General features: G+C 37.5%; 1 protein-coding gene across 14 annotated transcripts in view; it reads right to left on the minus strand.

Moving 5' to 3' along the window:
• Window positions 1–23,151, minus strand: part of LOC120419557 (uncharacterized protein CG3556) — a 59,075-nt gene extending 35,924 nt beyond the window's left edge. The window contains exons 1-2 of one of the 14 annotated variants that reach the window (XM_039582277.2): window positions 22,801–23,151; window positions 22,085–22,198 (exon numbers count right to left, since the gene is read on the minus strand). The gene's annotated coding sequence lies outside the window, so the exon portion shown is untranslated. Of the gene's footprint in view, window positions 1–22,084; window positions 22,459–22,704 lie in introns of all 14 variants that reach the window. The other 13 variants (XM_052707760.1, XM_039582272.2, XM_039582279.2 and 10 more) reach the window with 13 other exon arrangements.
• Between the last annotated feature and the right edge of the window lie 2,201 nt (window positions 23,152–25,352).

Raw genomic sequence — 25,352 nt, forward strand, 5'->3', positions numbered from 1 at the left:
CTTTGTAACGGGAATACTTTTTCTGCACAGCCGTAATTTTTGTTTGTATTTTTATTTTTTTAAGAATACCGTCATCAGGGGTGAAAGTGGGTCTGGAGGGTGAGATTGCCCAATTAACATTTTTTTCCAGGAGTTCTACAAGAGCTCTTCTAGATAGCTACAGTATAGCAGTTTGGTCCGCGGTAGGATAAAATTATCTTCAAAACTTCTTCAGGAGTGTGGAAGAGTACTTGAAGAGAGTTTTATCCTACCGCGGTCCAAACTGCTATGCTGTAGCTATCTTGAAGAGCTCTTGTAGAACTCCTGGAAAAAAATGTTACTTGGGTGGTTTATACACATTTCTGCATTTTTGTATTACCCAATCTCACCCCAGACCCAATGTCAACCCTGATGAAGGTAGGGATAATATATATACTATGCTTACTTAAAATTCACAGCATCTATTTTTAATCTTAAAAATTTTCCCCAGATCTACAATTTACCATACCAAATTTTAATACTTTAATGCGAAATGCCAGCGTTGAAATCATTCATATCTTTAAACCTACAAACTAACCGTTTCTAACTAAACTGATCCAAAATCCCCAGCCACTTTAAGCTCAATCCAGCGCCACTTGAGAAAACGGGCAAAAACCCCATAAAAAATGAGCTGGACTAAAAGCCATCTCGTGCAAAGTAAATCATTAGAAGTGGAATCAATTTCTCCTCTCTTGTTGCTGGGGAGAACCACACACGAACGGCACATTCTTCCTGGTTTCCCCAACCCACCCTCCTTACAGCGTGGAAGTGATGGTGCTTTCTCGCAGCGGAAATTGCTGGTCCTATACTAAAACTCAAATTTCCACTTTCGCCAACCAGTGCTGCTGAAGCAAACCGTCTGAAACGGCGTAAAAGAAGCTATAGTTGCCGCGCCGCGGTAGAGTGGAGATCTGGAGCAACAGCTTCCGACCTTTCTCCCCTTCCCAAACCGTCAATCTTTCCCCTGTTGGTATAGGAACTCCATGCCGGGCGTCCACACCCCTCGGAGGAGCCACTTCCTGGTGAAGCTCGTCGTCGGAAGTGCGGAAACAAAAAGAGAAAACGAAAGTGCCATAGAAAAGAAGAGGACTCTTGAGCTCACACTTTTTCCAAGCATTGGCGGTATAAATGTATGTTATCATTATACATTAGTATACTTCGGTTTCGTGGATCGCCTCTCCCCTTATAAATCGAGAAAGTTGAGTAAAATCGTGAGGAAAAACGGTTTGGGTCCCTAGGACTGTGCACATAATTTAATTTATGCCACTTTTAAAAGCTTTGTGCTCTGCTAGCACTCAACTTTTTTTTATTGATAGCGACAGAATTAAACCAAGCTTGGAATCACGAGCAGTCGTAATTATTGATTTCTTGATTATCACAGACTGATCAAGCAAAAACACCATTCTTAAACCAAGCAAACACATATAATTTGTCAGGGATTCAATTCCATGGAGGCGCATGGTGGTTCGATTAGTAATGCTCCAACAGTAGACATAACCGGAACAGCGTTGGAAAACATTATTTACATCAGTTAACACTGGAACGCCCAACGCATGTCCAACTTACACGGACGCCCAAGCCTCCCAAAAAAGTTGGAACGGTAACTTCAACTCGCTGGTTCTCGGGCATAACTCAACCAATCGGGACGATTCTTGTTTCCAGTAATTTGTAAGAATGTCTAGATGATCCTAGAACTTTGCAGAACTTAATTTTTTCAAAACGACTGCCTCCGCGGAATTGTTGTTTTTAATCGCAAAAATTACAGATTTGATCAAATTAAGTTCTGCAAAGTTCTAGAATCATCTAGACATCCTAACAAATCACTGGAAAGAAGAATCATCTTGATTGGTTGAGTTATGCCCGAGATCCGTTGAGTTGAAGTTACCGTTCCAACTTTTTTGGAGCCTTGGGCGTTGGAATGTTAAGTAAATATTGAGACACCTTCAGGGCACTAAAAAGGTCTCAATAACTGCTCAACTGGAGACCAACTAGATAAAAGTTGTAGTACAATTATGTTCTTGAAATTGAAAAAGGCGCCTTGAACACGACATTTCCAATCCATCATCATGTAAGGTTGCAAATTATTGAAAACACGTAGTTTTTAAGGGCCGTAGTGATCAAGGGTCAAAATTACCCCATAGGACAAAGTTTCACGCAAATCAAAGAGGGCTCGGGGCAACTTTTCCGTTTTTGTGTGAGATGAAGGAGAATGACCCATGTTTAAAAATTAACAAGTTTATAAGACACATATTTCCGCCAAATTGAGCTGTTTTACTAAAGCTGTTAATTTCAAACTGCAGTAAGTCATCTTCAACTAAGATATTGGAATTCATGAATTTTTTTGCGATCCATGTCACATGCGATACATTTTGTGTAACGAACGACATTGGGATTTCACCATCTTTATATTTGTGCATCATTTTAGTTTCATTTGACCCAATGTCACCCCCTCTTAGGGATGAGAATGGGTAAATTTTCAAACGATTGGCATTTAAGGTAGAGTTCATCAAATTCCACCATATTTTGGGAAAATGTTAGTAAACTATCTAAGAACAACCCACGTTCAAAGTTTTTCAATGTTATTTAAATTGTTTTTGTTACTAAGTGTTACATAGTCACTCCAACGATAGTTTTTAATTTAGTTTTTTTTTGCATTATGGAGCTCTGTGCGGACACAAAATTTCCATCTCATCATCCTTTTAGGCTGCAAATTATTGAAAAACATGTCTTTTTTCGCCCTTCGTCACGAGATATAAAAAACGGACCTCGGATTCGTGATCATGGACAAAAGTTACCTCTTAGGACATAGTTTCACGCAAATCCAAGAGGGTTTGGGGCAACTGCTGTGTGAGTTGGCGTATAATGACCCACATGTTAAAATGATATTTTTTCTGAATTGAATGATGTAAACCAAACAATTAATGTTACCTTCAAATTGATTGCCTCGAAGTATGAAAATATTCTAGGTTATACCTGAAAAATATTAATTAGTGTCGCAGAAAAGCAAACAGTCAATTATTTCTCAATTTAACCTGTTTACCGCCCAGGAAGGAAAACAACTTAACCACTCTGATTCGGTTGGTGCACCGCATGGAATTAATTATTAAATATGCGGAAGTCTCAGCAGACACCCCCAGCACCTAACCCCGGTCGGTGTCGGTGCCGGCAAGTCAAGTTTATTCATAAAACATTACCCGCCAGCACAGGCTGTGGGCTCACCTTGGCCTTTTCTCGACATTGTAGCCAACTTTTGTTGCCAGGAGAGACCGGCGACGACCGACTACTGGAAGACGGTAATACTAGCCGATGCCTCCAGACCGGGTGGTTCATTCTAGGGAGGGACCTTTTTGCCCCATAAATTCAATCCTTTCACACTGTTCGAGTGGAATGTGTTAGAGGGTGGGGGAATAATACGCACCACGTTGGGATACCTGCCAGCGTTTTCCACCTTCATAATAAAGCGGTTTTTAAAAGTTTCATCTACCGTCTTTATGACCTCATTTCAGGTTGGGTTCAACTATAAAATTCTACCGTTCATTTTTGCGGGGCAGGTTAAAAAAAACTTTAAAGAAAACGGCTGAAGCTAGAAAACTTAGACAGAATGCCAATTTCAGCAATCGACGGAATCGAGAACGACACTTTACCGATTCTCTAGGTTTTGGCATTTATGAATTTTTTTGTGGTTTGGTTTATCTGTAGGGATTGTTAATTAAAAAAGCTTTAATTGAAACTGGTGGTGTTATTAAATCTGGCTTAATTAAAAAAGATAGATTAGATATACAGCAAAACAAAGTTGAATTTTGGAATGATGAAAATTTGGTAGGTTGAATATTACCTCTTTTTGAGTAATATTACTTAAAAAATGTGTAAAAATATGAACCTGATGAATATTCAACAGTACCCACTCGGAAAATAATCTGGTAAATTTGAGTGTCTGGCGCAGGCGGACGTTTGTCGTGCAGTTCAGACACACTTGGCACACTTATTCTAGCCAAGTTTTGCGTAACGCCAGACGAATCTGGCGAAAATCGGGCATAATTTCAGCCAGCTGTCTGGCAGCAAAATCAACCGGTTCAATCGGTTGAACTGTGCACGACCGGTGTGTGTCATATTCGCCAGAAATCATGGCAGAAATCTGGGGCAAATCTGGGAGAATTTCTGCCAGATGGCTGGCGCAAGCCCCCAGACGAACGCCAGAAATGCGTCCGCCATTTCCGACCGGGTAACTCATTTTTTTTGACACAAATTGGCACCATTTCCTGATGAATATTACCATATTTTTTCTGTGTTCATTCAAATTTTGGGTTAACTTATAGCATCTGAGAAAAATTCGGTTATTTTGACACAGTGTCGCAAAAAAAAATCTGATCCGAATAACATTGGATATGACAAGTGTCAAACTTGCACAAAATTTCTATAGTACTCATTGTATACTTATTTCATACACAGAAAAAAATTGTGTAAATTTGGAAGCTTTAATTTTGGAAGGTTGAATATTACCTCTTTTATGATATATTTTTACCTCAATTTAGACTGAAAAAGTGACATTACACCAGAAAAGTGGTAAAATTAAGCATTTCCAGAGGTAAAATTACACCTTTTTTCTGACATAAAAGATGTACCCCTTCCCAGATGTAATATTACCATGATTTTTTTTTCTGTGTATTTATGTTTAATTTTGCGGATTTGTAATGGTCGAAAGATGAAGCATCGAAAGTAGCACAAAATGGCGTGGAATAAGAAGTACGAATATAAAAAAATCAATGTCTTCATCGGATTTTTTCCATAACCTTTTTTTTTTATTTTGAAAGACTATGATGAGTTAACTGAATCAGTAGAACATATTTGAGTAATTCTCGCTGAAAGTGGACCACTATTTACACAAGGTGCTCAAAAATCAAAAGCAATGTACTTTTCCAAAAACCCCCACCAAGTTATGAATGAAACCATGTTTGGTTGGTTGAATTTGTCCTCACCTCGGCGCCACAAAGCTAAAACATTTTTTTAAATTGGTAATTTTTTGACTTAGGCGCGTCTACAAAATTGCTCATAACTATGCAAAACTTCAACGAACCCTTGATGTTTAGGGGTGTTTTGGAAAGGAAATGAGCAGAGCTTTCGAATGAACTTGTCAGAAAAATACCGTTCCATACATTTTTTTGCCACAAAACACCAATGTATTATTAAAAGTTATTTTTGAAGGCCGGCGCCCCGCTTTATCGAAAAACTGACAAATCCATTCGAAAGCTGAGACGATTTCACATAAAAGACCAATAAATCTAAGGTGTATGTTCCTCCTATCTTTTTTAATCTTTTTTTGATTCTGCGAGCGCAGCGCTCCGTTCGCATTTCGGGCACCCAAGATGTTGCAATTTGCTTGCATCATTTAAAGGTTTTGTCAAAAAATATAGGTGCTCACTTTTTAAATGATAGTTTATTGTCCAAGGATCAAAATGCACTTTCGATAATTGACCAATATTTATGTTTTTGGATTCTTCCAGGCAATTTGATGTCGAAAAATTGTTTTTTTTTACTTTTTTTTTGTAAAATGCTCACTTACAATTGGGTGGACTTTTTTTCAGTAGAACTAATGAATGTAGCATGTAGGAAATTTCACCACGAAAATTTTTCTCTAAAAGAAAACGTAATTAAGATACTCCAGTGCCAAGATATTTTAGTTTTAGTGAAAGAAAAAAGTTACAAATTTCTCAGAATTAACAAGCACGGCCTATTATTTACATGCGGCATATGTTTTGGAGGCCAGAGTATGGTTTCGTATAGTTATTTTGGTTGCTGAATTCGGATTCAACTTCTGATTGTGATTGAGAGGCCTCGTGGCGCGGTGATTAGCGGCTTCAGCTGCCGATCCCTAAGTGGCTATGGGGAATACACGCAAATAATATTTGAGCGTGACTAAAATATCACTGTTCACTGTTTATTTCAAATTTGATTCCTGATCCGAATTCAGTGACCAAGATAACTATACGAAACCATACTCTGGCCTCCAAAACATATGCCGCATGTAAATAATAGGCCGTGCTTGTTAATTCTGAGAAATTTGTAAAATTGGCACTTCTTTCATTCACTAAAACTAAAATATCTTGGCACTGGAGTATCTTAATTACGTTTTCTTTTAGAGAAAAATGTTCGTGGTGAAATTTCCTACATGCTACATTCATTAGTTCTACTGAAAAAAAGTCCACCCAATTGTAAGTGAGCATTTTGCAAAAAAAAAAAAGTAAAAAAAACAATTTTTCGACATCAAATTGCCTGGAAGAATCCAAAAACATAAATATTGGTCAATTATCGAAAGTGCATTTTGATCCTTGGACAATAAACTATCATTTAAAAAGTGAGCACCTATATTTTTTGACAAAACCTTTAAATGATGCAAGCAAATTGCAACATCTTGGGTGCCCGAAATGCGAACGGAGCGCTGCGCTCGCAGAATCAAAAAAAGATTAAAAAAGATAGGAGGAACATACACCTTAGATTTATTGGTCCTTTATGTGAAATCGTCTCAGCTTTCGAATGGATTTGTCAGTTTTTCGATAAAGCGGGGCGTCGGCCTTCAAAAATGACTTTTAAAAATACATTGGTGTTTTGTGGCTAAAACATGTATTGAACGGTATTTTTCTGACAAGTTCATTCGAAAGCTCTGCTCATTTCCTTTCCAAAACACCCCTAAACATTGAGGATTCGTTGAAGTTTTGCAAAGTTATTAGCAATTTTGTAGACGCGCTTAAGTCACAAAATTACCAATTTAAAAAAATGTTGTAGCTTCGTGGCGCCGAGATGAGGACAAATTTAACCAACCAAACATGGTTTCATTCATAACTTGGTGGGGGCTATTGGAAAAGTACATTGCTTTTGATTTTTGAGCACCTTGTGTAAATAGTGGTCCACTTTCAGCGAGAATTACTCATTTTTCAAATGTATAAAATTTAACTGCTACTGAAATTTCAAAGTTGGTCAAACTAAAACAAGCATAAAATATCGCTACGCAAAAATCTAGAGAATTGCTTTTCCTCCGTATTTGGCAAACGTGACTAGTTCGCTGGCGGTGCTTGCTGTCGCCGATGCATAAATTCAGGAGCAGCATTTCACGAGTCAACGAACGGATGAAGCATAAAATATAGTCTAACTTTCCACTTAATTCCCGACAAATACACTGCTTCGTTTTCCATCCCCTTCCCCCCATCCAAATGCAGTCAGTAAGGCGCCAAACTTGGTACTTGCTTTTGCCACCCACCCACATCGACTCTTCCTCTCCCCGCCCTCACATCGGAACGGAACGGAAGCCCCTATTTTGACGCTTGGGCTGCGTTTTCTGCGCTCCGTTCTGAATTAGGAAGGGGAGGACGACATCGGTTGTTGCCGAAAAATCGGGGGAAAGAAGAAGAAGAAGGAACCAAGTCGTTTCTTCTTATGGCAAATAGTGGGGCACATTGGCAACATTTTCCAGAACTTGCAAACACACAGACAGATACTCACACATACACACAGGAAGCTTTAGAGACGGCGCGCTTATTTGCACAAATGTATTGAGCCCAGGAATCGTTATGTACATTGCATTGTGGCAGACGAAGCGACCTTTTTTGAACTTTTTTTTTCTTTTTTGTTATGTATGGAAATACATCGATGGAGCGTCGAGTGCAGTGAATCGTGATTATATTTTGTCATGGCTTTCTTCAAAGAAAGGGTCGAAGGATCGGCGACCCTTAGTTTGGCGTTCAGCTTAGAAATATCTCTACAGAATTGTGATCCAAAGAAACACATCTTACAGAAATGTTGAATTATAGTAAGTATTTCATTTTAATGATTTTTAAACGTTAGCTCTTTTGCAAATAAACGATTAATAAAAGTAATAATAATAATAATAATAATAAACTCACTCATCAGGCTATATAAAAATATTGATAACAATACTTTCAAATGATTTCACAATACAGTCCAAACTCGATTATCACTTCAGATAATCAAACCACAAAAAAAGGTTGTCTTGTTTTTGTCGTTGAACTCAATATGATCTCAAAAATGCTCTAAAGTGATATGGATTTTTTTAAATCTTAGCTGGTAGCCAAAATGGCCGTGATGATATATTGAGAAAATGTATTTGGTAATGTAACAGAAAGAATCCTTCAGATAATCGATTCTGGACTGCATATATTTTTACAATTTGTTCAACCAGTTTTACAAACGGTATTGCTTTATAACTCAATATAGTGGATAATTTACTGGGGTTACAGAAACGATTGTTTCAATGGAAAGAATAATCAAAACAATATCCTTTGAAATTGTAGATTTACAGTATGTAAAAAAAGTATTTACACCCCTTGGGCACTATGCACATATTGTGATTTAACATGTAAACAATTTAAAGTTTGACAGAAACCTAGTACTACGTTTTGTTCAGAAACTCATGCCGAACATTTTGCTACAAATAGCTCAACGTTGTTATGGTTTCGTTTGAGCAACCTGCCAAAAATGTATGGAATTTCGTAAGTTTTGTTCTCGTGGATCAAACTTACTTTTTGCCCAGGTATTTAAAAACGTGGGTTTTATAGAAAACCAAGATGTATGGGTATCAAGAGATCGGAAATTTTATGCCCTTTGCGATGCCACATAGGTTGACTTGTGAATTGTGGACCGGTTCGGATGCCGGCGGATTTTCCGACGACGTAATTCCGGGTTGGTACGAAATTCCAACGAAAAATCTATTCTATCGATACAAAAACCCTCAAAAACGGTGTTATACCCACTCCAAAATGATTATTTAGCAATTCTATGGTAATATATTGACATTTAGTTGAATTGAAAGTTTGCAAAATTAAGTTTAGATAAGTTTTATATAGAATTTCCAGAGTTATATAAACTTTTATACTAAGTAGTTAGTAAACTTTATATTCGATCCAAAATTTCATCACAATATGTGCATAGTGCCCAAGGGGTGTAAATACTTTTTTTTACATACTGTAAATAGATAGGTATTTTCAATATTCTGTAATGTTTTGGATTAACTTAATCGATATGCATTTTCCTCAAAAAAAAAAAAAAAAACGAACGATTCAAATGAATACAAACTAGCATAGCATAGCGTAGCATTGGTGTCTACCCGTAGCTGCTACTTCGTTATTGACCATGATCCCCAAACATTGCTCTGTGGACCACAGATGAAAAGTAGGAACCAATCATCACCCCTTCGCAATTTTCAAAAGTTCCTATCATGCTGATCAATACCGACGCCGGCCACGACCAGTGGTAAGACACGGGGAAGTGGATGGGAATGTTAGTCCGATACTTGAGTGATGCGACCATTAAATCGGCTGCGTCTCCAACAAAGTATCACATGAGTTTTGAGGGGTTAGTAAGATGGGTATGAGGTCAGGATTCACTGTGGTAGGTAATGCGACCATAATTCAAATAAATACTAACTAAATAAAAACTAACTTAATCCACATTTGTGGTTGGTGCTTTCCTCACTCTTTACCAAAAATGGGTGATATGATGGGTTTGGACAGAAATTGCATCTAGTGGCCATTACTTGAAACAGGGTTGCAAGATCTTCAAACTTTTAGAAACGTTAGAAATGTCTTTCGATTACTTTACCAACGATGAGTCAGATGATGGATCTGGATTTAGTTTACATACATTTAAGTGAGATCCGCTTCAAAAAAGTACATAAACATCACTTAAGAGCGAGTCCACGAACAGGGCATACCCCTTTGTATGGGACGTCGTTTGGACTTCACCAATCTGCCTGAAATTTTCAGGGGTTGTTTGTACATATAAAACTAGCATTTGGCCAAAATATGAGCACTCTAGGTCAACGGGAAGTGGGGCAAATCGGGACACAAAGTATGAAGGTTCAAAAACGTCAGAAATCTTAAAAATGCTATAACTTTGGCAAAACTCAATATAATTTCAAAATTAAAAATGCATCTGGAAGGGCTTAAAAAATGCAACAAAATGCAGGGAGAAGCACTCCAATTGGTTAAATCTAAAGAGAGTTATTGGCATTTTAGTGAAAAAATAGCTTAATTTTCAAACTCAAATAAAAAAGTGTTCCATCCAGATATCAACTCGATTCGACCTGCAGCTTGTAGGGGACATCTGGGACTACCATCTGAGACTGAGAACGCTTTGGGTAAGGCAGTTTAACATATTAAATATACACTTTTACTTTTTGTAAATTTTTTTGTTGTACATTTTTGCTCGGGGGACCCCTTAGATCCCATTTTCTGGTGATAATTTTATCATATTCGTGTTCCTGAGACAATTTCACAATAGAAACATGCACAAAAATGTTTATTTTCATCCATTTTAACCCTTTAAAAAATGAAAGTTAAAAAAAATCTGCGATTCACATTTATTGAAAATCAAGTTCGTTTCCAAGGATACTAGATGACACCAGAAAAAAGCAGCTTCTTAATTTTTTTAAACTTTTATTTTTTAAAGGGTTAAAATGGATCAAAATAAACATTTTTATGGATGTTTCTATTGTAAAATTGTCTCAGGAATACGAATATGATAAAATTATCACCAGAAAATGGGATCTAAGGGGTCCCCCGAGCAAAAATGTACTACGAAAAAAAATCACAAAAAGTAAAAGTGTCTATTTAATATGTTAAACTGCCTTACCCAAAGCGTTCTCAGTCTCAGATGGTAGTCCCAGATGTCCCCTACAAGCTGCAGGTCGAAGCGAGTTGATATCTAGATGGAACATTTTTTTTTATTTGAGTTTGAAAATTATGCTATTTTTCCACTAAAATGCCAATAACTCCCTTCAGATTCAACCAATTAGGATGCTTTTTCCTGCATTTTGTTGCATTTTTTAAGCCCTTTCAGATGCATTTTTAATTTTGAAATTACATTGAGTTTTGCCAAAGTTATAGCATTTTTAAGATTTCTGACGTTTTTGAACCTTCAAACTTTGTGTCCCGATTTGCCCCACTTCCCGTTGACCTAGAGGGCTCATATTTTGGCCAGATGCTAGTTTTATATGTACAAACAACCCCTGAAAATTTCAGGCAGATTGGTGAGGTCGATGCGAGATGGGTATGCTTTGCTCGTGGACTCGCTCTTAAGTGGTCATAACATGAGACAGGGTTGCCAGATCTTAAATGTTTTTAACTCTTTGGAAAGGTCTTTTGATTACCTAGCAAACAATGGGTCCAATGATTGATCCGGACACATTTAAGTGAGATCCGGCATCAAAAAAGTTCATAAATATCACTTAAGTTGTCATGACTTGAGACAGAGTTGTCAAATCTTTGATGTTTTGGACTCTTTGGAAAGGTGTCCAGACATATCTATATCTTCTATATATATAAAAAATTTCGACGGTTTTGTTCGAACGCGAATCAGTTCAGTACGGAGCGTCGGATCGAGGTGCTCTTTGTTGCGTTGGGTTCGTATAAGCCCAAGGAAGGTTCTTACACCAAAAAGTGGCAACTTTGGCCACTCGGGAACCGATTCCGGAAAATCTGCAGATTGTATGGAAAAAGTTGCGTAAAATCAAATGTTGATCATAGGAGGCTGAACAATGAAAAAGCTAAAAACGTCAACAAACGAAAATAGGAAAAGACGAAGTTTTTCGGGTAAGGCTTGTTTTACATACTTTTAAGATAGATCCGGCTTCAAAAAAGTACATAAATATCACTAAGTGGTCGTAACTTGAGACAGGGTTGCCAGATCTTCAATGTTTTGAACCCTTTGAAAAGGTCCTTTGATTAAAAAAAAAGGTTTTGCAACGAGTTGAATACAGCATTTTTGCAATTCCTTCGAGTTGGATTTTTTTTTTAGTAAAACAAAAATTTTTTTTCCATTTTTTTCTTGCGGGTAATTCTCCGCCAACTCACACAGCAGTTGCCCCGACCCCTCTTCGATTTGCGTGAAACTTTGTCCTAAGGGGTAACTTTTGTCCCTGATCACGAATCCGAGGTCCGTTTTTTGATATCTCGTGACGAAGGGGCAGTACGACCCCTTCCATTTTTGAACATGCGAAAAAAGAGGTGTTTTTCAATAATTTGCAGCCTGAAACGGTGATGAGATAGAAATTTGGTGTTCAAATAGTAGTTAATGCAACAAGTTGCAAAAAGAGGATTTTTTCAGCACGAGTCGTACATTTATCCAACGAGGTTCACCGAGTTGGATAAATACGACGAGTGCTGAAAAAATCAAGTTTTGCAACGAGTTCCATACAACATTTTTTGCAATTTCGAAAAACACCCATTGAGTTAAATTTTAAGTCGAATTTTCATGTATTTTGTCAATAAATCATTTATATCAAAAAAATGTTGAAAAGTGTTACTTTTCGAAACAAGTGCTGAAAAGTTCAACTTTTCAGCACCCATTTCAGTGCTGAAAAGTAGAACTTTTCAGCATTTATTTTGAAAAGTGTTGCTATTCGATTCTGTTATTTTTGGTACAGAAAAGTAGGCTATTTCGTCGTTCAAGAATGACAGGAAAAGTAAGTAGTTTCACGACGGAATTGCAAAAAGACTTTTATGTAAAATTAGACGCCCGATTTGATGGCGTACTCAGAATTCCGAAATAGTAGTTTATGCAACAAGTTGCAAAAAGAGGTTTTTTTCAGCACGAGTCGTACATTTATCCAACGAGGTTCACCGAGTTGGATAAATACGACGAGTGCTGAAAAAATCAAGTTTTGCAACGAGTTCCATACAACATTTTTTGCAATTTCGAAAAACACCCATTGAGTTAAATTTTAAGTCGAATTTTCATGTATTTTGTCAATAAATCATTTATATCAAAAAAATGTTGAAAAGTGTTACTTTTCGAAACAAGTGCTGAAAAGTTCAACTTTTCAGCACCCATTTCAGTGCTGAAAAGTAGAACTTTTCAGCATTTATTTTGAAAAGTGTTGCTATTCGATTCTGTTATTTTTGGTACAGAAAAGTAGGCTATTTCGTCGTTCAAGAATGACAGGAAAAGTAAGTAGTTTCACGACGGAATTGCAAAAAGACTTTTATGTAAAATTAGACGCCCGATTTGATGGCGTACTCAGAATTCCGAAATAGTAGTTTATGCAACAAGTTGCAAAAAGAGGTTTTTTTCAGCACGAGTCGTACATTTATCCAACGAGGTTCACCGAGTTGGATAAATACGACGAGTGCTAAAAAAATCAAGTTTTGCAACGAGTTCCATACAACATTTTTTGCAATTTCGAAAAACACCCATTGAGTGAAATTTTAAGTCGAATTTTCATGTATTTTGTCAATAAATCGTTTAAATCAAAAAAATGTTGAAAAGTGTTACTTTTCGAAACAAGTGCTGAAAAGTTCAACTTTTCAGCACTCATTTCAGTGCTGAAAAGTAGAACTTTTCAGCATTTATTTTGAAAAGTGTTGCTATTTGATTCTGTTATTTTTGGTACAGAAAAGTAGGCTATTTCGTCGTTCAAGAATGACAGGAAAAGTAAGTAGTTTCACGACGGAATTGCAAAAAAACGTATTTTTCATCGAAAAAAACACTAAAAAAGTTTTAAAAATTCTCCCATTTTCCGTTACTCGACTGTAAAAAATTTTGGAACATGTCATTTTATGGGAAATTTAATGTACTTTTCGAATCTACATTGACCCAGAAGGGTCATTTTTTCATTTAGAACAAAATTTTTCATTTTAAAATTTCGTGTTTTTTCTAACTTTGCAGGGTTATTTTTTAGAGTGTAACAATGTTCTACAAAGTTGTAGAGCAGACAATTACAAAAATTTTGATATATAGACATAAAGGGTTTGCTTATAAACATCACGTGTTATCGCGATTTTACGAAAAAAAAGTTTTGAAAAAGTTACTTTTTGCGTTTCTCTTTGTTTCGTCGTCCGTGTCTGTCGCGGGTGACCATGAACGGCTATGATCTACGACGACCAACTTTTTCAAAACTTTTTTTTCGTAAAATCGCGATAACACGTGATGTTTATAAGCAAACCCCTTATGCCTATATATCAAAATTTTTGTTGTTGTCTGCTCTACAACTTTGTAGAACATTGTTACACTCTAAAAAATAACCCTGCAAAGTTAGAAAAAACATGAAATTTTAAAATGAAAAATTTTGCTCTAAATGAAAAAATGACCCTTTTGGGTCAATGTAGATTCGAAAAGTACATTAAATTTCCCATAAAATGACATGTTCCAAAATTTTTTACAGTCGAGTAACGGAAAATGGGAGAATTTTTAAAACTTTTTTAGTGTTTTTTTCGATGAAAAATACGTTTTTTCGGAATTCTGAGTACGCCATCAAATCGGGCGTCTAATTTTACATAAAAGTCCCTTTGACACCAAATTTCTATCTCATCACCGTTTCAGGCTGCAAATTATTGAAAAACACCTCTTTTTTCGCATGTTCAAAAATGGAAGGGGTCGTACGGCCCCTCCGTCACGAGATATCAAAAAACGGACCTCGGATTCGTGTTCAGGGACAAAAGTTACCCCTTAGGACAAAGTTTCACGCAAATCGAAGAAAGGTCGGGGCAACTTTTCCCGATTTCGTGTGAGTTGGTAGAGAATTACCCTTGCACAACACTAAAATAGTTTTAAAACTATTTCCGTGAGAATGAAGTTGACTGGAATTGTTGCTCTCAAGATTTAAAATCATTATAAATATTTGAATGACATCATGTGGAATAGCCCATGCATTGATCATCAGACAAAATCGGTCAATTAACTTCAAGCTCAACTTAAAACTTTGAGAGCCCTTTTAAAATCATAAACAAACTTCGATTGCAGTCCTGAAGTCAGACACTCGCCCCGCAAAGTTCCCATGTCAATCTTAATTTATTTCACTTCAGAAGGTGCAAAAAACAGACCGAACGCAAATATACGGGCCAGATCAAAATACCACTTTGGTGAAGCGTTTGAAAATTGAAGAAAAACTTTTCTTGTTTTCTGTTCGTAGTTTCACCATCGTGTTCTCTCTCCTCCCACCCGCACCACAGCCACCCATGGCAATAATATTATAGCACTTTGGAGAGTTATGTGCAGCGCATTCTCAACTGGTTCGAACGAATCGGAGCTTCCGTTGCTGATGGTAAAAAGATGAAGAAGAGTTCGATTTTTCCTCCGTCATCGATCGGAGCTTGTTTTTATTGCCACTCAGTTTTCCCTCTTGCCAAGCAAGCCATCTTGTGATTTGCTCAATGCAATCGACATCGCTATCAGTGCCAACAGCTATAGTTGTGAGTCGTCGTAACTGAACACCCTCTATAGTTGGTATTCTGATTTGAATACATCACCATGTACAAACAGAATATGGATATAAAAAAGGTCATTCAGTGCGTTTGAATGGGAGGATTTCTATCTTTTAATTAATAATAATAATAAAAATATGCAATGATGCCAATAAACAAGAACAGGTTATGAAACCAGTAATTTAGCACAACATTGGAAAGCTGTGCATGCTCAAATTCAACATTTTCAAATATTTTCGAAAGTTTTTAACTTAATTTATTGTCAAATTGATATTTTAATTTCCTCCTAACTTAAATTATGCAACAGAATATAACGTTTCCTTAAATTCCTGCAACGCAATACAACCCGCAAAGTACTGCACTGCCGCTCTAATCTAGTCCGTCCCATATGTAAAAAGTGAGTGCTGAGATAACGCTGTGAGAAGCCCAAAAAAAGTTTCACCATTTTTCCCATTCTAAACTAAATATTTCTATACAATTATTTATACAGTTATTTCAATATCAGTCTTAAAAACACCACTACCATAAATTTGATTAAAAAAATTAACAATTTGGGGGTAAATTTGAGAAATTTTCAGCAAGAGACCAACTTGACTTTATTTGTCCATAAATAAAGGCAAGTCAGTTATGATATCATGGTAGGCTTGAACATTTACAACCCAGGTTCAATCTGGTTCAACTGTCATATCCAGGTTTGTTTTGGTAGTTTTCTAAGTAAATAATTATAACCATGTAATAGAAAAATGTTTATTTCAGATTTATTTGCTTGAAATAATGTAATTGGTAAAGTTCCTGGATATGAAAATATGATCTGCAACGGCACCAGAAATTGTTAATATATTACAGAGGCAAATAAAAATCTCAACTGCTAAGCCCTTGAAAATAATTTATCGTTGGTGGAGTCTCTCTCAGAACCAGGATCAAGCTTATTCTTCCAAAAAAAAATATAACTGATTTTATGGTTTAGATATTAGCAATAACGGTATGTATTTTATTTTTTTCTTTCCGTGGTTGTACATTTCAACAAAAAAAAGTCACTAAAGGTTTGGAGTATTTTGTTTTTAAATTTTCAAATATTGCTTCAGAAATGAACAATTAATGATATTTTCAAGTTCTACGTACTCTTAAAGACATATTCTGTTGATTTCACATAATTTCGCATCCTTTTAAACGATTTGCGAGACATTTCTATATGAGGAACTGACTTGCCTTTATTTTGCATATGGGACAGCACGAAAGTCATATTTATTTTGGATTTTTTAGAACAAACACTACTTTTTTATTCAATAGGCTAAAAGTACATGTGAAATCAAAACTTTTGTTAAGTTTATCTCATTTTTGACAAAAATACATATGGGACGGACTAGATTAGAGCGGCAGTGCAGCTTAATACCAAAATTCACGCTTTAAAAATCCCCCTTTTTCATGATAATAAAGTCATTGTACCCAGGTAAACAGGTGATGTAAAATGCCGAGGGCGTATATTTTAAATACAACGTACAATACACCTTCCACCAGCATGAACGAGAAAGTTGACAAACCGAAATCTTAACTGAAAGCATTTATAGGTAAAAATACGGGTGAACCCAAGCGTGCCCGAGGAGGAGGATAAAATGCCACCGCCGCCACCGGTGAAAAGGGAGACTTTTAATCCGATTTTCTTTCGCTTGAGCATAGCGCGGCCTGTTTTCTTTGTTTTTTTTTTCCTTTTTTCGTATTCTTTAAGGGAAATACACCTTGCATACTTTTGCCTCATTTTCATAAATTCATTCATTTCTCCCCCTTCGGTATCGTGCTCCAAATATGACCAGCGGTTCGATATGCCTTTGAGTCCTCTCTGCGAGGAGGGCTGGGAACCCTTCGGAACACTGCAGACATAATCGACCGGACGGACGGAGTGATGGGAAACAAGATATTGTAATGGGGATCCTTTTGGAAAAAACGGCTTGACCTTGTGTGGACAAAAAACGATTTGTGAATGAAATTTTTTCTTTGATCTTCGCATGTTAATTTTATATGGACTTTGGATTTCTCTTTTAAAAATCTCTGGTTTGAAATTTATGCTTCACTGATCGTTATCAATACATTTTCTTGGATTTATTCTAAACTCGTCCTTTTTTCAACTGTTTTAGTTATTTAACGGTTTTTTGTTAATGTTAAGTCGAAAAAAACAGCAAAACGTTGCTAAATTGATCAAAATCCTAGAAATTTATTCTTGCGATTTCATTAAAGATGTAACGCCTACAACACAACTCGACATTTTTAAAGTTTATGTCAGTAAACGCTTCAGTTCCGTCAAGGAATCATTAATTTGGCCTCAATGAACACGCCCCAGAATTGAGTTTAAGTGGATTTCTGGCCAAAAAATAAAATTTTAAAATTCTGATGCAAATGTTATGGAATCATGTTAAGCAATCATGCGCATTAGGAAGTAACAAAATGGTACAATTTAGCTGGCATTTCATGACATGATCCGCACGGTGTACTGAGCCCAAATACCAATTATGAGCTTGATTGGTTGTTTAGGACCTGGCGCTTTAACTTTGAAGCTTAAATGGGATTTATCCAGTAAAATCGGTGCGTTTTGGTTTTTGCCAGTTTTGAGCCCCTTAACGATTTTTACATTTGTCAAAAACCTCATGAGCTCATAGTCCGTGTTTCTGGGAACAAATTTGCCCAAGAGTGCGAAATGATTCGCAACTATCAAGAATGTTACATAATTTTTAACTCCGTCGTTGGAAACTTCAACTTTTCAGCTTTGCTGGCCTTTAATCTGACAAAACGTTGACCAAAGTTTTCAGAGCCAGTCTCATTACTGTGATGATTTCACTCACTTTACTTTTAATTTTCCACCCAATTTAGAATTAATTTCCTACCGAGTGATTAATGATGTTCTCATGCTATTTTCACGAGTCCCAAAAATTCAACCCCGGATTTTTATGGGTTTTGAGGAATCCCGCCGGTACCGCCATCATTAATTAACCCCACTTCGCGAAAGACAGTGCTGCTGCTGCCTTCATCATCCCCATCAGAAAACATCTCCATTTTGGTGTTTCATTAATGGTGCCTGGTGCTGCCTTGGCGCGCAGAAATCTCTATTGAAAAACGGCGGGTAATTATATTTTGCATAAATTATGACGAGCGGCACAATTAAGGTGTTCATTTCCAGTAAGCATTTGCATACATTAGGCCACGCCACCATCCGCCCACATCCAACTTTCCTTCATCAAGCCGGAAGCAGAAAGGATGGTCCACATGGTCCATCTCGTTCGTCATCATCATCACACCATCGCTACGGCGGTTCGGGCCGGGCCTAACCTTTGGCAGCCGTCAGAGAGTTGTGATTTGATTCATGAAATTTGCTATGCGTGCCAAATTGAATTGGATTTTATGAATAATTAAAATTACCCCCAGCACAAACCGACCGGCATGACGCACAATTTCGTGGCGGTGGTGGCCAAATCAGGCGCCGGCTGTTTTTGGACCATTCCGTTTCCGCTTCCGTGTGGGTTATATGTGTTTCTTTGTTCTGGCTTTGACGATGAACACTAAAAGGCTTTTAGTGGCTTGTTTATTTTAAGACGTATGAATGTTTTAGAGCCTGGAAGAAACGATCAATAAATCAAAACGGTTTAGATGAGAGATAAAGATGAGCGATTCTCTGGGAATTACAACAGAATATTTAAAATGGCTTATTTGAATTTGGTCCATAATTGTCGTGCGACAGAAACGAAATCAAGACGATATGCCCTCGAAAAAAGGGCTTTTCGACTTTGGAGATATCTAACAAATGTTGTGTCTTGACGTCACTTAGGTCACTTTGTTCAATCACGGCAGTATTTTTCTCATGACATATTTTTCACACATGCAAAAGTAGTTTATGCAACAAGTTGCAAAAAGAAGATTTTTTCAGCACGATTGCAACGAGTTGCTTACAACATTTTTTGCAATCCTGAAAAACGCTTTTTAATGGAATTTCACGTCAAACATCCATGTGTTAAGTAAACTTGCCGTTCAAATAAAAAATATATTTAAAAATGTAGGGTGTCCAAAATATTAGACTTATGTTCAAAGCCTCGTTACACACTCTGAGTATTATTTCATGTGCTTATTTAAGCCTCTGAGCCAACATTTACCTAATGACGAGTCAAAGGTGAAGTCTGTATGGAAAAATTTGAAAAGAAAATTTAGATACAAGTTTACTACAATTTTACCAGCATTTATCGCTTTTTCCATTACCTTATTTTCAAACGTGTGATTCTAGAGCCGATGCCAATATTTATGAATTTTTTTGTCCCTTGAGGAATGCATCAAATTTGAAAAATGCTCAAAGTAACCCAAAAGACAGTTTTTTGCTTGTAGGTATGGTGTATTTTTTCTGGGTATCCTAGTGTGTGCCCATTTTAAAAGATTGTGTATTATTATTTTTTTTAAATAATTGTTAATTATTAAATTAAAATTTATTTATTTTTTGTTCAATTTTGCGGCCAACTTTCATGGAAACTTCTCGAACTTGATAAAGGCTAAGGCAAACAAATAATGAAATAGACCTGCAATAAAATTCCAGAGAATTTAACAGCTCTTTAATTTGACCATAAATCCACAACGGACTAAGAAAATCCCGAATGCCTAAATTAAACAACAAGCTGAATTTGCAATCCTGCCAAGCTAGTGACGAACCGTAGTTTATCCTTCCGCAATATAGAGCTTACACTCACACACGCTGAATTGCACAAAGTCCTCCCCCCTCAGGGAGGGCGGACACAGTTCGGTTAAATTGAGCCTAATGAATGTGGCACGGTCTGTGATGGATAAAAACCAGTTTGCTAGTGTTGAAGCAGCTCTTCCTCGCCGTCGCCGCCGCAGCACACACATGAGATAATCGAAATCCGATTATACGATTTACGAGAGTGCGAGTGTTGCGGTGACGGTGACACATGCGCCCGGCGAAACCGGAGAAAGACGAGGTAAAACTCTGGCAAAGCGAGCAATATCCGCCGGCACTGCTGGTTGCCAGATTGTGACCATCCAACTAGTATAGGGTTTGTGTGGCTGTGTGTTTGGTTAAATTTGCCACTTGGATCAGCTTCGTAATCCGTTAATCGCACCAAGGATTCAATTACCATATTCCATTTAACCCTCGAAGACTTGCACAGTACAATTTTTTTATTAATTTGATACGGTAACTTTGATAACATGTTAACTTTTTCCAACATTTTATATATCGACGTCGTTGTGCTGTCTTGTCGCACCCGCCATTTCGACGTTCTGAGAAAAACACGTTTTAATGTTTGACCTTGAATAAACAAAAACTAGAGCACGCAATATAAACAATAACAAACACGTTTTGTTTGGCTGACCATTCTGTGCATTATCCCAAAGTTTGGTTGAAGTTGGTTGCTAGAGTCCCGAGTTATAATTACAAATGTTTACGCTAGTCGAACTTGTACGTGCGTCAAACGCGTTCTGACTCGAAATCCCTTTGGCCAGTTGTCGCACTTACATCAATTTTTAGGAAGTGACAAGATAGCACGACAAGATTGAAACTTCTTTCATATGTAAAGTGACAAAAATGCACGGAGTTTTTTCGATTTTTATTTAATATCTCAGGATTGAAATCAAATTTTGGGGATCTGTTAAAGTCAAAAGGTGAGGCATTGTGAGCTGCACAAAATGGCGTTCTTAACTCAATTTGGCCCAAAATGCGCGTACGACAAGTTAGCACGACGGCGACGATATGCCATGCGTCTCCACCAAAACGTGCTTCTTATATCGTTTCAATGGAGACGCATGGTGGTTGGAGATTTTAACCACTACCAAGAATTAATCAAGCTGACCTTACTTCCATTTAAAAACGTTCAAGAACATTGATTTTTCACCTGTTCACATGTTAGAGTTGTAAATTGTTCGCTCTACAACATTGCCTTGGTGTTCTTGATTGCGAGATTCCTACTTGGAACTAGGTGTTAGAAGGCTTGATTACTGAGACAATTGCAAACCTCTTTTTACACCTTAGCTCCACCCCGGGATTCGAACTGACGACCTTTAGATTGTGAGTCCAACTGCCTACTAGTGACATACAGGACCCAGGGAGACGACTCCTACACCTGGACTGAGCTAACGACCTAACCTCTAGGTTAGACCAGGGTCAACATTTACCTCCCCGTGATCAGACAAAAATGTCGTCTCGAAAAATGCCACCGGGACCGTCTGGGATCGAACCCAGGCCGACTGGATGAGAGGCAACCACGCTTACCTCTGCACCCTGGGTATTAGACCGTTGCAAAAAAAAATCAAAGTTTATGTCACCCCTCCCCCCTTCAAAATCGACCCAAAAAATCAGGGGGCAAAAAAAACATATTTTTTAAAAAAAAAACTTCAAAATTGTAATGGAAATAAAAGTTAAATCAACTGGAATAAAAAAGAAACGCATTTTCCCGCGTTTAAAATCATATTTAGCATGTTTGAACGCGTTCAAAAAATTTAGATTTTTTTTTTTGAAATTCCGTACCACAAAAAAAAATCATGAAAAAAAGTTGGTGAAAAAAAACACTTTACTAAACTTTTAAATTAGTACGTTAGCTACTTCTGACATTTGCCCTCACCAGAACCCGTCAGTGCAAAAGACACATTATATGGCTTTCCGCCACCAAAGTTGATCGCCTCAACTCATTTTTTTTATTCGCAGTTCAGCGCATTTGCATAGCTTTCAGAACTTTAGGTTTCCCCATTCCCAAGTTTTTAATGGAAAGCAAGCACCTTTCGTCTTCGCAAAAAGTAGTCAAGATGTGAAGATCCAATTGAAATGCAGAGCAACCACCGCACAGAACACCGAAAAGTTTCGTTAATTAAATTACCTGTTGTTGTGAGCAGCCAAATTGAGAAATCCTAATCCAAATGAGTTTCCGCTACAGCATTTCAAACGACGACGTTGCTTACAGTACGGGAGACAGCACACTACACGAGATTATCTGAATTTCAATTAAATATAATTTCACCGAGATTGTACCATCTAAATTGAATCCGATTGTACGTGCACACTTTAACACAGTGGTTATATTATAAAGACGCTCGTCACCAGATTGGTACGTGTACTAGTGCGTTTTGGAGAAAATTTTCATCCCTACTAAACACACTCCATATGCTACCACACACTAGCACGCGCTGTTCACAGCTAAAACCTCGAAAGCCACCGTCACCAATTTGCTTTTAGGGTTTTTCCTTCAACAGTCTGAACCGGCAGAAGTTGACCAAAAACAAAAAAAGAAGTGCACAATTTGAGCATACCGAAAGCAAGACAATAAAAACTTTTTAAACACGGGTTGGCGGAGAGAATTTTAGTGCAAAACTTGCCACGAAAGAACAAAGAAAACCCGTTAAAAGTTTCAATTGTTCGCTAACCGGTTTGACGATCTGAAGAGAGAACGGCAAACTTGAAAACTAAAGGAAAACTTTAAACGATGACATAACCACCGACCGCTTGGAGGTTCACTGGAATAGCAAAAAAAAATGGAGCAAACGCGGATTTTCAGCTGTTTCAGAAGCGTTTCTCACGTGAAATCTCGATCGGCACCTTTTGTCACACGTCCAACACGGCACCGAGTCAGGATTATTTCATGTGTCAGCCCTAATCTTCCCACATGACACTAAAGCGGCTTAAAGCAATGAAATAGTTGATGTCGAAATTGCTTTTCCCGCCGCTTTTCCTCCCGGTTTTTCCTGTGCAGGCTTACAACACAGCAATCTTCCCGTTTCGTGCCAAAATGTTATGACTCACAGAGCGTGCATATAAACACAGACACACACACACCGCACTGTTGGGGGTTGTTCGGCTCAGCTGGCCCACTTTTAAGGGAGGGATAGACTCTTGTTCCCTTTCTTCGGCGAAACGTGTTATCCGATCGGCGGCTCGACGACAACTGACAACAGCTGAAGTTACAATCGGCAGCGGTGGCGGCTCCTTGGCGAATATCCTTCGAGGAACTTCGTGGTGTTGGTGTTAGCAGGGTGGCGACATTTTGGAAAAATTTAAATCGTCAGATTTGTTTGATTTAAAAAAAAATTATTCGCATTTAAATTTTAAAAAAATAATTAAAATTTTTGCTACATCTTATTATTATTCTCTTCAGAATTGGAACCTACACAGTAAAAAAAATCATGGTAATATTACATCTGGGAAGGGTGTAATTTTACCTCAGAAAATGTGTAATTTTACCACTATTCTGGTGTAAGGCCACTTTTTCAGTCTAAATTGAGGTAAAATTACAAAATCAAAATGGGAATATTAATCAACCTTCTAAAATTATACCTTCCAAATTTACACTATTTTTTACTGTGTACGATCCTTGGTAGCACGTTCAATAAACATTTATTTGAACAAACTGGTTCGTTCCTAATACATGCAGCAGCGACAAATAACCTTAATTCTCCAAAACAACTTTGGAGAAAAGCGGTTCAGCCCATCCTAATATTTTTGACAAAACAAAATTGTATGTGACTTTAGCCCAGGAAAAAAATATATTTTATAATCAAATCAAACCATCCACATTAACGACCACCAGATCTTTTGTGGACTCTTTCGCATGTTTCTGCTCGAACCTAGGAGTCCGAAGGTTTGAATGGGGAGGGCACCCAAACCTCTTTCTACTCCAAGGAATCTTCCAACCCAGGGTTCGAACTGACGACCTTTAGATTGCAATCCATCCACCGCCAGCGATTTCACCGGAGCAGACTTTGTTTGGTGTTGTTGTTCGTGGTTCCCAATTTCATGAACGGGTGTTCGCGATTCTGGGAACTCTTTTTTCTTCGTGTAGACATAGTCCATAAAAGCTTGTGTTTGGGCATAGCAAGGCGTTTTAGGGAGAAAAATAACTCCGCAAAACGAGCCAAAAAATTGGAAAAGCAGAAAAATTTGCATTTCAGTGAACACAAAGTGGCGAATTTTCATAATTCTCAGTATATAAGCGTTTTTAGCATAAAACATAGGCGCTACTATGTTTTCAAACGGGAAGGCATATAGGGGAACTATACCCTTTTTCAGCCTATTTCTATTATCGGCCTATCAGCACTTTGATCATGAATTACAGCTTTCATAAAGTGTTTTTGACTGTTCCAAAGTAATAAATAGCTCAAATAAAAGTGAGCAACAACTCTCCATTGTTGATACATCTGAAAATGTTGATTTAATAGCGGAAAACGGCAAAAGTGATGAGAATTGGTCGTGATTAAAATGGGTATATTTCCCCTATTTTGGGTATTTTTATCTATTGTGATCGCTCAGAAACGATATTTTCAAAAAAAAAATAAGATTTTCTCACACGAAAACAATGCTGATATAAAAAAAAATGTTTTTCGTTTTTTTTTTCATAAATTAGATTTATACTTTCTCGGCAATGGATTTCAAATTGAGAAAAACAGAATCGACGTAAAACCTTATAATGTGGCCCTCTTAAACCTTGCAGTTTCGTCAATGGATCCACAGGCGTGTATCTTTCTTTTGTGACAAGACTCCGCCTCCCGGATATCCTAAGTGTGAAGGTATAGCATGGAGAGAGGGCATCGAAAACTTAGATTTACACTTAGAATTGTTTGCGTCCGCCTTGGGATTCGAACCAGCGACATTTGGATTGTGAGTCCAGTGCGCGGTCCGATTGATCCACACAGGCAGACTTTTAAATTGAGAACAAAGATTGAAATATTAAAAAAAAATTGAAGACCCTACCCTGTTGTGTATGTTTAACCCTCAATTGCCCTTCTACTGAATCCAGCAATGACTCACATCGGTACTTTCCCGGGACGTGGCGACAGGTCTTTGTAATATCTCATAAAAAAAATAAAACCCGTCCCATAGGTGGGTCGCCAAGTCACTTTGAATTAAGGCATTAATAATAGCAAAATTTATTAACTATTCCATCGTCGCTTGGGTCAGTACGTGATCCGAATTTAATTCATCAAACGACACTCTGGAAATGTCACCGTTCCGACCCGCCGTCCTTAGTGGCCACTCGGGGTGCAAGTGGGCATGCGCCCCAACACCAGCAGGGGAAACGAAGTTTTTCCGATCGTCATCACACAGCCCACACAGACACAGCCCACAGTGTTGGTGAACAACACCACTTCGTTTTC

The sequence above is a fragment of the Culex pipiens genome, chromosome 2 (genome assembly GCF_016801865.2).
Source record: "Culex pipiens pallens isolate TS chromosome 2, TS_CPP_V2, whole genome shotgun sequence".
In the NCBI taxonomy this organism is placed as follows: domain Eukaryota; kingdom Metazoa; phylum Arthropoda; class Insecta; order Diptera; family Culicidae; genus Culex; species Culex pipiens.